Below are 13,688 nucleotides of genomic sequence, written 5' to 3'. Positions count from 1 at the left end.
ACAAAACCCGTGTGTGATGAATGTTTGTGCTGCCTTATTCAAATTGCCGCACATAGGCCTATTGAGGTTGTCCAGTTTTTCTTGAATGGGTTTGTAAGGATTTTTAGTTGTCCTAGGAATAACACTATGTGTATGAATTGTTCCACAGTTTAATTAGACTTAGCGTTTTACCAGGTAGACAAAATGTCGAAGCCCTGTAACCACATAGATTCTTCTACCTTCCACTCTGTTAGAGATGTCACGCGTGTCACCTTTATATGATTTGAACGCCGCCCCCTGAGACTCTGGTGTACTTTTTTCATTCAAAGTCATACGTATATTAAATAATTTAAGAGGAGAGAAATAGGCCCTCACTTTTATCCAGAGATGACCGTTTCTGTTGCCCTTTCTCTGTTCCTGAAGTTGCAGGCTGCTCTGTCATTTCACCTCAGCCTGAAGAAGTTCATCTCACACAGTGTTTTATAGTAAGTTGTCTGCTGATGAATTCTCCTAGGTTTCGCTCATCTCCATCAGGTTTGGTTTGGGTTTTGTTTGGGTTTCTTTTCAATCCTTAAGTTGATCTTTGCTCCATATCATATCTTGGAATTAACCTGATTAGTTGTTTTCTCAGGAATGTTTTTCTGCCAGTTTGTAAGGATTAATTTATCTGAAACTAGAGAATATAACCTGTGTGTCCACATACTGATGACATAGAGACTGCAGGATAGTACATGGTGCTCAGAGCACGTGGAGGAGTGAGCTCCCTGGCTAGCCTCTCTGCATGCGGAGTAACGGCGACATCCCCCATCCTGGACACACGAGGATGTTTGATCCCAACTGGGCGATGGCGTTCACATCAACCCACGCTTATTACTACAGCTGTTAATAGTATTCTTTCTTATACTTTAGAAAATAGCTGCCCTTTGACAGTCACTGTGGATCAGCTTTTCAAGTTGAGTGACATCTTTGTTCTCTTTTATAAGTTTGTTCTGCGGGATTAATTTGTACAATCAGATTTGAGTCCTATTTTTTATTGAATAAAATATGTGCAAACAAGAAAATTGGTGGTTCTTTCTAAAAATAGCATTTGTGCACATATTTCGAAAACAAGAGAGGTCTTATTCACCAATTCTCTCCTTTCCCCCTAGCACCACAGTAAGATCCCCTTTCCTAGCCTCTCTGCTGTTCAGTATGTGGCCATGCAGTGTGGTCCTCAGCAAGGAAATGGGGTGGGTGTGATACTCACCATGTATGGGCTCAGGCCATGGAAACATGTCCCATGATGTGCCACATATTTCCCCTTTACAACTGAGTGGAATAAAGCCAAGGATCATACCCAGAGTTGAAGCCACATATTGATAATGGCAAATCCACAGATTGAAGGTAGCTGGGTCCCTGAGTCTCTGGTTGGAGGAAAATCAACATGTGAGAAAGTACCTTTGAAATATGTTAGAGGAATGAAAAGTCTTAACAAGACGTAGGAATATACTTTCTGATGTAGAAAATAAACAACAAAAAGTGAAGAGATGTGCAATGCAAAATCTATGGATGAAAATATCAATCTTGAGAAAAAGGCTTATAATTATCAAAAGATTATAGATATTTTAATTTCACCTTTTGAATGGAGCTATACCAAATTAAACTAAATGCCTACAGATTTTTCATTTTAATAGGAGAAAATTTATTTGCAGTGAATGTATCTGATTTACAAAAAGCAGCCACTGTCTTGTCTCTTTAATATTCTGAAGCTTTAAATTCTAACATATTTCATCTTGAATGGTCTTAAGCAGCATGCAGTGGTTGGTATTTTAAAAATCACCCTTGTGTTTGGATCCTATAAAACTGATTCACAATATTTTCTTATCACATTCTCATAAAAAATTTGGTAGTGGCCTGGATTTATTATTTTTAACAATACTAGGCACACTGATTTTCATGTTGATTGTAAGCAAGGGGAGAGGCCTTCTAATAAGCATGCGTCAGTACATATAGTCAGGATTTCTCCTTGAGAGTTTTCTTAACAATTTCCACTTGGTTGACAATATCCTCCCATCCTAATAACTGCATAAAAAGTCTGTAATCTATTTGCTCCAAGATGCTTCTGATTTAGGCATGGTGTCTTGCCTCATATGATTTTATATTAAATATTAATGCATGATATTTGACTTTTTGTTATTGTACTAATATTGTTTCTTATATATCTGTGCACACATATATTAGTACTTGCTAAGTGCATTCATTTGCATGGACAGTGGCTGATTGGGTCTTATCTTGATGGCTATTGAGTGTTTTTGTGTTAAAGTACTTTTTAGAACAGACATGAGAATATCCCATCTGATCATGGTATTCACAAAACGTGTTTGTCCTTTGTACAGTATTTTAAAGGTTATCATAGTTTAATTCATGGGAGCAGAAGTTTTGTCTGTGACGAGTATGAGCTGTACAAGGCCAGGTTTGGCAGAATCATGTTCGGTGGAGGAGTAATGGCTTCTACCTCTTACCATAGTTGCACCTGGATAATATCTGTGACCGTGAGCGTTTTTATGTCAACAATTACCTTTTTCCAGTTTACTAATAATTATCTAAGGGACATCAGATCCATTTTTTTCTTTCATTTCAATACAATCAACGTCTCTCCTCTGAGGTGATGGCGGCATTCTTCACGCGAGCACATACCTGTCCTCTGACGTATTTGTTCATGATGGGCTGCTTCTCTTGTACAATCAAAAAGCACAGAAAAGTATTTACTTTTTATATTCTCAGCTGAATTTCAGATTTAATGATTTCTTAGGAGCACTACATATGTTTTTTTGAATTGTCTGAAACACTTAGGGACAGATCACCTTTTATGTTTACCTACATTGTTAGTTATATAGACATTATAATAATGTGTAAGTTTAACTAAATGGGGAAGCATTCCAGGATTTGAGCTTAGAGTAATTCTGTGTCATCATCTAAGAGGTAACTTATTTCCAGCACAAAGTATAGCAACATTTAAAATCGCTTGCAAGATATGCCATTTTTGGTTCTCTGATTTTGTCACTTTCTGCTATCACCTGGGAACCAGTGAGTTTTAATTTTTTTTAAACATCATGATTAGAAAACGTCATGATGAAACATTAAATCTTCATGGTCACAAATTCTGTTCTCATTCTAATCTGAATATTTGACTTACACATACTTGGTTTGTGCTATTAATGCTGAAATGTAAGCATGGAAACAAGAGTAAGAACAGACATTCTTGGAGTAAGTGAGCCAGTGAACCATTAGTCATTTTATGGGTTTTTTTGGAGGGAAAGATTCACCCTGAGCTAACAGCCGTTGCTAATCTTTGGCTTTTTTTTTTCTCCCCAAAGCCCCAGTACATAGTTGTGTATTCTAGTCATAGGTCCCTCTAGTTCTGTGTGAGCCACCACCACAGCCTGGCAGCTGACAGACAGGTGGTGTGGTTCCATGAGCAGGAAGCGAACCTGGGCCGCCGATGCGGTGAGTGCCGAACTTTAACCTCTAGGCCATCAGGGCTGGCTCAAGTCATTTTATGTTTTTATAAAAACTGCTGTTTTGAATCTGTTCAGGCGTGAAGTGAAATAGGCTCACTAAAGTCTGAATCCTGCCTTAGTTTCTGGTGATGAGATTTTGAGACAGTGAATCTGGGCACAGCCATGCCAGTAAAACAAAACAAACTCCAAATAATAGAACATGTAGATAATTATGCATATATGCATTATTAATTTAACATAAAATATGTAAAACAGGCGCTTATGGAAATTATGTATTATTCTGGGTTATTTACTTCTTTGTGCCATAAATCCTGTTTTTAAAAAAACAAAACAATTGAACTAGGTTTCAGGGGGAAATTGATAATAATTACTAGTAAGACAATTTAAAAATGTTAAAAAAAATGTGTGTTGTTTAATACATTTTTACTTTAAAATAGTTTCACTTTATGGAAGATTGGAAAGATGGCCCAGGGTTTCCCAGTCACCTGCGGTTTCCTGTCTTGCTGCCGTCTCACAGCATTGTGGTGCATTGTGACAGTGAGCTGATGCTGATATGTGATTTTTAACTGTAGTCTTTTTTCCCCCAGATTTTCTTAGTTTCATCTCTCTCTCCTCTAAGATCTCATTCAGGACACCACATCATATCCTTAGATGCTCTTGGTGGTTAGAGTTTCTGAGACCTTCCTCATTTTAATGGCCTTGACAGTTTCAAGAGTACCTGTCAGGGATTTCAGACAGCGTTCTCCGCTTGGGCTTACCTGACATTTCCTTCATGATGAGCTTGGAGTTGCATGTTTTGGAGAGGAAGGCCACAGAGGGGAAATGTAGTTCACACTCCATCTCAGGGCCACGTGCTCCGAGGTGACTCCTGATTGTTGCTGTTAACCTTGATGGCCTGGCTGAGCTAGGATTTGTCAGGTTCCTCCATGTAGGTTACTCTTCCCGCAGTCCATTCCGTTTGTGCTTTTTGGAGGGACGTCACCATGTGCAGCCCACATTTAAGGAGGGGGAGTTATGCTCCACCTCCCTGATGGCTGAGTATCCAGGTCAGTTATGTGGGGTTATGCCTGAGAGAGTCCTGCTCTCCCATATTTGTGTATCTATTCATTTTTCCAGAAAATAGCTGTAAAATAGACAATACATTTATGAAGAGAAGCTCCACCTCAGTGATCAAAGAGACTGGATCCAACCATCTGTGCCTGGAGTGGTGTCTGGCACAGAGTCTGTGCTCAATACATACGGTGGATTAATAAGGCTGAGAAGATGTGAGGAGAGCACACATAGTGTGCACAGTGGCAAAAGAGACTCCAGGCAGAGGAAGAGCAAGGTAAAATGTCACACAGAAGGGCCATGGCTGCCTGCTTTGAGGATCCTCGGGAATTCTGTGTGCTTGGAGTGAAGTGAGCAAGGGAGAGAGTCCTGAAGCATGTAGACAGACTTGTCAGCCATCATAAGGACTTTGGCTTTTACTCTGGGAGAAATGAGGAGCCCGTGGAGGGTTGTAAGAAGAGGGACGACGTCTGACTGACTCTGGCTGCTGTGCTACAAGTGGACTGAGGGGCGAAGGCAGGAGCGGGGGCCAGTTAGGAGACTGCCGTAGGAACCTGGCGGGAGCTCAGGCCAGGTTGTTAACCATGGAGATGGTGACAAATGTTCAGATTGTAGATGTGTTTTGCAGGTAAAACCGGGGCCAGCTTCATGAGTGTGACGCCTGTGCTGTCACACAGGTCCTTTGCTCAGAAATGCCCAGGCTTGGTTTCATGCTCTGCTGTCACTATCTGGGAGTTTTTTCCTCCTCCAGCTTTATTGAGATACAATTGACATATAACAGTGTGTAAGTGTAAGGTGTACAAAATGATGATTTAATCTACATAAATGTTAAATGATTACCACAATAAGGTTCATTCACTCCTCTGTCCCCTCACATAATTACCATTTTTTTGTTGTGAGAACATTTCAGATCTACTTTCTTAGCAACTTTTGAGCATTTAGTACAGTATTGTTAACTATAGTCACCAAGCTGTAATGTTAGATCCCCTAGAATTTATTCATCTTATAACTGCAAGTTTGTATCCTTTGACCAACATCTCTTCATTATCTCTACTCCCCCACCCCCACCCCAGCCCCTGGCAACAACCGTTCTGCTCTCTGTTTCTATGAGTTTGGCTCTTTTATATTCCACGTATAAGTGAGATTATACCGTATCTCTCTTTGTCTTACTTATTTCACTTAGCATAATGCCCTCAAAGTCCATCCTTGTTCTTACAGATGGCAGCATTTCCTTCTTTATTATGCCTGAGGAATATTTCATTTTATTATATACCCCATGTTCCATATTCATTCTTCAGTCAGTGGACACTTGGTTTGTTTCCGTGTCTTAACTATTGTAAATAATGCTGCAATGAGCTACGAATGCAGGTATCTCTTTAAGATCCTGATTTCATTTCCTTTGGATATATACCCAGAATGGGATTGCTGAATTACATGGCAGTTCTACTTTTAAATTTTTAAGGTATGTAATGTGTTGATTTGATCTGTTTATGTATTGCAGTATGGTTACCACCATAGCTTTGGCTAACACATCTATGGCATCATAGAATTTTATTTTCGTGGCAAGAACATTTAAGACCTAGTTTCTTAGTTATTTTGAAGTATATAATACAGTATTGTCTGTAATCATTGTGCTGTGCATTAGCTCTCCAGAACATACTCATCAAATTGGTACCCTTTAATAATATTTCCCCAATTCCCCCACCCCCTAACCCCTGGTAACCACCATTCTATTCTCTCTATGAGTTTGGCTTTTATAGATTCCTCTTGTAAGTGATATCATACAGTATTTGTCTTTCTCTGTCTGGCTTATCTCACTAAGCATAATGCCCTCAAGGTCCATCCATGTTGTTGCAACTGGCAGAATTTCCATCTTTCTTCTGGCTGAGTAATATTCTTATACACCCCACCCCCCAATTTCATCCATTGATAGGCACTCAGGTGGTTTCCATGTCTTGGCTGTTGTGAGTAATGCTGCAATAACCATGTGAGTGCAGATATCTTTTCAATGTTCTGTTTTTATTTCCTTTGGATAAGTTACTGGGGCATATGGTAGTTCTATTTTTAATTTTTTGAGGAACTTCCATACTGTTTTCCATTGTGACTGAACCAACCAGCAGTACACAAGCTTTCCCTTTTCTCCACATCCTTACCAACACTTATGTCTTGTCTTCTTGATCAGCCATTCTAACAAGTGTGAAGTGATACCTCATTGTAATTTTGATTTGCAGTTCCCTGATGATTAGTGACGTTGAGCATTTTTTCATGTACCTCTTGGCCATTTAGATGTCTTCTTTGGAAAAATGTATATCCAATTTCTCTTCATGTATTTTAATTTCATTTTTTTTGGCTGTAAAGTTGTATGAGTTCCGTATATATTTTGTATATTAACCCCTTATTCAATATATGGTTTACACATATTTTCTCCCATTTTATAGGTCGCCTTTACATTTCGTTGATTGTTTCTTTTGCTATGCAGAAGGTTTTTAGCTCAATTGTAGGTTGTGCTTTTGGTGTCATATCCAAAATATCATTGCCAAGACCTGTGTCAAGGAGCCTCTTCCCTGTTTTCTTCTAGGAGTTTTATGGTATCAGGTCTTAGGTTAAAGTCTTTGGTCTGTTTCAAGGTAATTTTTGTGACTGCTGTAAGATAGGGTCCAATTTCACTTTTCTGCATGTGGTTATCCAATTTTCCCACCACCATTTGTCGAAGAGATTATCCTTTCCCCACTCAGAATAGCATCAAAGAAAAAAAAAACAAGAATAAATTTAGCCAAGGAACTGAAAGATTTATACAATGAAAACTGCAAGACTTCAGTGAAAGAAATTGAAGACACAAACAAATGGAAAGATATTCTGTGTGAATGGATTAGAAGAGTTAATATTGTTAAAATGTCTGTACTACTATAGATGCAATGTAATCTCTGTCAAAATCCAATTGAATTTTTTACAGATACAGGGAAGAAAACAATCGTAAGTTTGGTATGGAACCACCAAAGACCCCAAACAGCCAAAGCAGTTCTGAGAAAGAACAACAAATTTGGAGGCATCACTCTTTCTGATTTCAAACTACCTTACAAAGCTATGGTAAAACAGTATGGTGCTTGCATAAAAAGAGAGACATAGACCATGGAACAGAAAGGAGAGCCCAGAAATAAACCCACACATGTACAGTAAACTAATCCTTCACAAGGAGCCAAGAGCACTCTATCAAGAAGGGATAATATCTTCAATAAATGCTGTTGGGAAAATTGGATAATCATATGCAAAAGAACAAAACTGGACCCCTATCTTACAGCACTCACAAAAAATAACTTGAAATGGATTAAAAGACTTAAATGTATGACTTGAGACAATAAGATTTCTCAAAGAAAACACAGGGGAAAGCTCCTCAACATTGGTCTTGTACCACAAATGCCACAACGATAGGCAACAAAAGCAAAAATAAACAAGTAGGACTACAGCAATCAAAAAACCTTCCGGACAGCAAAGCAAATAAAAGAATGAAAAGGCAGCATAGAGAATGGGAGAAAATATTTGCAAACCGTCTTCTGATAAGAGGTGATTACCAAAGTATATAAATAACTCATACAACTTAAAAGCAAAAAAATAATCTGACTAAAAATGGATGAAGACTCTGAATAGACATTTTCCAAAGAACATATACAAATGTCCAACAGGTACATGAAAAGATGCTCAACATCATAAATTGTCAGGGAAATGTAAGTCAAAACCACAATGAACCTCACATCTGTTAGAAGGGCTATAGTCTAAAACACGAGCAGTAACCAATGTTGGCAAGGATGTAGAGAAAAAGAAATCCTTGTGTACTGTTAGTGGGAATGTAAATTACTACAGCCACTATGGGAAACAGTGTAAATGTCCCTCAAAAATTAACAGTACTTATCCGGTTTTCCCAGGATCATTTGTTGATGAGACTACCCTTTCCCTATTAAGTGTTCTTGACTGCCTTCTCAAATATTAGTTGAACTTACATGCAGAGGTATATTTCTGGGCTCTCTGTTTTGTTTCGTTGGTCTCTGTGTCTTTTTTTGTGCCAGAACCATACTGTGTTGATTACAATAGCTTTGTAAAACAGTTTGAAATCAGGGAGTGTTACACTTCCAGATTTGTTCTTTCTCAGAATTCCTTTGGCTATTTGGGGTGTTTTGTGGTTCCCTACAAATTTTAGAATTGTTTTTTGTCTATGTGAAAAATGCCATTGGATTTTGATAGAGATTGCACTCAATCGACTAGACTAGAAATAGGAAGATCAGCAAAACTAAGAGTTGGGTTTTTACGAAGATAAACAAAATTGACAAACCTTTAGGTACATTAACCCATAAAGAAAGAAGGAGGGCTCAGATAAATAATATTATAAATGAAAGAGGAGACATTACAACTTATACCACAGAAATAAAAAGGAACATAAGCAACTACTATGAATAATTATATGCCAACAAATTGGATAATGTAGAAGAAATGGTTATATTCCTAGAGACATGCAACATACCAAGACTGAATGATGAAGAAACAGAAAATCTGGAAAGACCAATAGTGAGTAAGGAGGTTGAATCGGTAATCAAAATCCTAAAATTTGCACGGAATTGCGAAAGACCCCAAATAACCAAAGTAATGGTGAGAAAGAGAGCATCACACATCCTGATTTCAAACTATACCATAAAGGTAGAGTAATCAAAACAGTATGATACTGGCATAAAAAATGAGATATAAACCACTGGAACAGAATAGAGAGCCCATAACTAAACTCAAACATATATGGTCAACTAATCTTTCCCAAGAGTGCCAAAACTACACAATGTGAAAAAGTCTCTTCAATAACTGTTTTTCTGAAAACTGGATAGCCACATGCAAAAGAATGAAATTGAATGTTTACCATACATGATGTACAAAAATTAACTCAAAATGGATTGAAAACTTAAACATAAGACCTGAAACTGTAAAACTCTTGGACGAAAACATAGGAAAAAGCTCCTTGATGTTGGTCTTGGCAAAGATATTTTTGGATATGACACCAAAAGCTCCTTAATATTGGTTTTGTCAATGATAATTTGGATATGACCCCAAAAAGACAGACAACAAAGGAAAAAATAAACAAGTGGGATCCATCAAACTAAAAAGCTTGTGCACAGCAAAGGAAACTATCAACAAAATGTAAAGGCAACCTAAGGAATGGAAGAATATATTGCAAATCACATATCAGATAAAGTATTAGAAATAAAATACATAAGGATCTCATACAACACAATAGCAAAACAGCCCATTTGAAAAATGGGCAAAGGACATGAATAGACATTTTCCCAAAGAAGACATATAAGTGGTCAACATGTTTATGCTCAGCATCATTAATCATCAGAGAAATGCAAATCAAAACCACAATGAGCTATCAACTCACAACTTTTAGAATGGCTATAATTGAAAAGACGAGATAACAAGTGTTGGCAAGAATATACAGAAAGGGAAGCCTGTGCACTGTTGGTAGAAATGTAAATTGGTGCTGCCATTAAGAAAAACAGAATGGAGGTTCTTCAAAAAATTAAAAATAAATCTACCATGTGCTCCAGGAATCCTACTACTGGTTATATATCCTAAGTAAATGCAGTTTTTATCTAGGAGATATCTGCACTCTCATGTTTATTGCAGTGTTATTCACAGTAGCCAAAATACAGTGACAGCCTACATGCTTGTTGATGGATGAATGGATAAAAAAATATGATCAGTCTATCTTTGTGTCTGTCTAACATGGAATATTATGCAGGCATAAAAAAGAAGAAAATCCTTCCATCTTGACAACATGAATGAACCTGGAGGCCATCATGCTAAATAAAGTAAGCCAGACATAGAAAGACAAAAATTGTATGCCTTTATTATGTATAGAATCTTAAAAATTAGAACTCACAAAAGCTGATAGGAGAATGGAGGTTGCCAGGACCTGGGAGTTCTGTGAAATGTAAGAAGTTGGTCATTGGGTACAAAGTTTTAGCTATAAGATGAATAATTTCTGGGTAATGTACAGCATGGTGGTTATAGTTAATAATACGGTATTATGTTCTTTAGATTTGCTAAGAGTAGATTTACCAAAAAAATGGTTAATCTGTGAGGTAATGAATGTTAATTAGCTTGACTGTGGTAATCACTTCACAATGTATACATATCAAACCATCACATTGTACACATTAAATACATACAGTTTTGTCATTATACCTCAGTAGAGCTGAAAAAGATTTATTCATTTAGATATTATTATTAATATGGAGATAATTTATAGCAAATCAGGGTGACTGGGGTGAGGAGATTGTAATTAAGTGTGTACTTCTCTTTCAGTTTCATTGTTAAGGGGAAGAAAGACCTGGCCAGATGGGATCAAAAAACAAGACTCATGTATATACTGCATACAAGAGACACACTTCAGACCTAAAGACGCTCAGAAACTGAAAGTGAAGGGATGGGAAAAGATATTCCATGCAAATGGCAAAGAAAGGAAAGCCAAGGTAGCAATACTTATATCAGACAAAATAGACTGTTTCTTTTAAGATTGGCAGCTGAGCTAACAACTGTTGCCAATCTTCTTCTTTTTTTTTTTCCCTACCCCTTCTCCGCAAATCCCCCCAGTACACAGCTTCACATTTTAGTTATGGGTCCTTCCAGTTGTGGCATGTGGGCTGCTGCCTCAATGTGGCCTGATGAGCAGTGCCATGTCCACGCCCAGGATCTGAACTGGTGAAACCCTGGGCCACTGAAGCAGAGCACATAAACTCAACCACTCAGTCATGGGGCTGGCCCACAAAGTAGACTTTAAAACAAACACTGTAACAAGAGACAAAGAAGGGCACTACATAATGATAAAGGGAACAATCCAACAATAGGATATAACACTTGTAAATATTTGTGCATCCAACATAGGAGCGCCTAAATATATAAAGCAATTATTAACAAACAGAAAAGGAGAAATAGATGGCAACACAATAGTAGTAGGGCAATTTAACACTCCACTTATACCAATGGATCATCCAAACAGAAGATCAATAAGGAAACATTGGTCTTAAATGACACACTAGACCAGATGGACTTGGTTGATATATATAGAACATTGCGTCCAAAAAGTGTAGAATACACATTCTTTTCAAATGCTCATGGAACATTCTGCAGGATTGGTCACATATTAGGCCACAAAACAAGTCTCAGTAAATTTAAGAAGACCAAAATAATACCATACTCTTCTCTGACCACAATGATATGAAACTAGAAATCAACTACAGGAAGAAAATCAGAAAAGCCAAAAATATGTGGAGATTAAACAAAATGCTACTGAACGACTGGGTCAATGAAGAAATCGAAGGAGAAATAAAAACATACCTGGAGACAAATGAAAATGCAACATGCCAAAATCTATGAGATACAGCAAAAGTGGTTCTAAGAGGGAAGTGTATAGCAATTCAGGGCTACCTCAACAAACAAGAAAAATCTCAAACAAACAATCTAACCATACACCTAAAGGAACTGGAAAAAGAAAATGAAACAAAGCCCCAAATCAGCAGAAAGAAGGAAATAATAAAAATCAGGGCAGAAATAAATGAAATAGAGACTAAGAAAGCAATAGAAGAAATCAACGAAACCAAGAGCTGGTTCTTTGAGAAGATAAACAAAATTGACAAACCTTTAGCTAGACTCACCAAGAAAAAAGGAGAGAAGGCTCAAATAAGTAAAATAAGAAATGAAAGCAATTACAGCATACACCTTAGAAATACAAAAGATTATAAGAGAATGCTATGAAAAGCTATACGCCCACAAATTGGATAATCTAAAAGAAATGGATATATTCTTAGAATCACAGAACTTTCCAAAACTGAATCAAGAAGAAATGGAGAATTTGAATAGACCAATCACCAGTAAGGAGATTGAAACAGTAATCAAAAATCTCCCAAAAAACGTCCAGGACCAGACGGCTTCCCTGGTGAATTCTACCAAACATTCAAAGAAGTCTTAAGACATATCATTCTCAAACTTTCAAAAAATTGAGGAGGGGAAGCTTCCTAAGTCATTCTATGAAGCCAACATTACCCTGATACCAAAACCAGATAAGGACAACACAAAAAAAGAAAATTACAGGCCAATATCACTGATGAATATTGGTGCAAAAATCCTCAACAAGATACTAGCAAATTGAATATGACAATACATTAAAAAGATCATACACCATGATCAAGTGGGATTTATTCCAGGGATGGTTCAACATCTGCAAATCAATCCACACTAACAAAATGAAGAGTAAAAATCACAGGGTCATCTCAATAGATGCAGAGAAAGGATGTGACAAGATATAGCATCCATTTATGATAAAAATTCTAAATAATAACGGTATAAAAGGAAAATACCTCAACATAATCAAGGCCGTATATGACAAACCCACAGCTAATATTCTCAATGGAGAACAACTGAAAGCTGTCCCTTTAAGAACAGGAGCCAGACAAGGACGCCCACTGTCACCACTCTTATTTAACATAGTATTGGAAGTCCTAGCCAGAGCAATCAGGTAAGAAAAAGAAATAAAAGGGATCCAAATGGAAAAGGAAGAAGTGAAACTGTCACTACCTGCAGACAACATGATTTTATATAGAGAAAACCCTGAAGAGTCCACTAAAAAACTTTTAGAAATAAGAAGTAGAGTCAAGTTTTAGGGTTCAAAAATCAACATAGAAAAATCAGTTGCATTTCTGTACACTAACGAAGTAGCAGAAAGAAAAATTAAGAATACAATCCCATTTACAAAGGCAATAAAAAGAATAAAATACCTAGGAGTAAGCTTAACCAAAGAGGTGAAAGATCTGTACACTGAAAACTATAAACATTGTTGAAAGAAATGAAAGAAGACACAAAGAAATGGAAAGACATTCCATGCTCTTGGATTGGAAGAATTAACGTAAGTTAAAATGCCCATACTTTAGAGCAATCTGCAAATTTAATGCAATCCCTATCAAAGTTCCAACAACATTTTTCATAGAAATAGAACAAAGAATCCTAAAATTTATGTGGAACAACAAAAGACCCCGAATAGCCAAAGGAATTCTAAGAGAAAAGAACAAAGCTAGAGGTATCACACTCCCTGATTTCAAAATATACTACAAAGCTGTAGTAACT

This window comes from Equus asinus, chromosome 7 (genome assembly GCF_041296235.1).
Source record: "Equus asinus isolate D_3611 breed Donkey chromosome 7, EquAss-T2T_v2, whole genome shotgun sequence".
Lineage (NCBI taxonomy): Eukaryota > Metazoa > Chordata > Mammalia > Perissodactyla > Equidae > Equus > Equus asinus.
Note: the sequence above shows the minus strand (reverse complement) of the source record.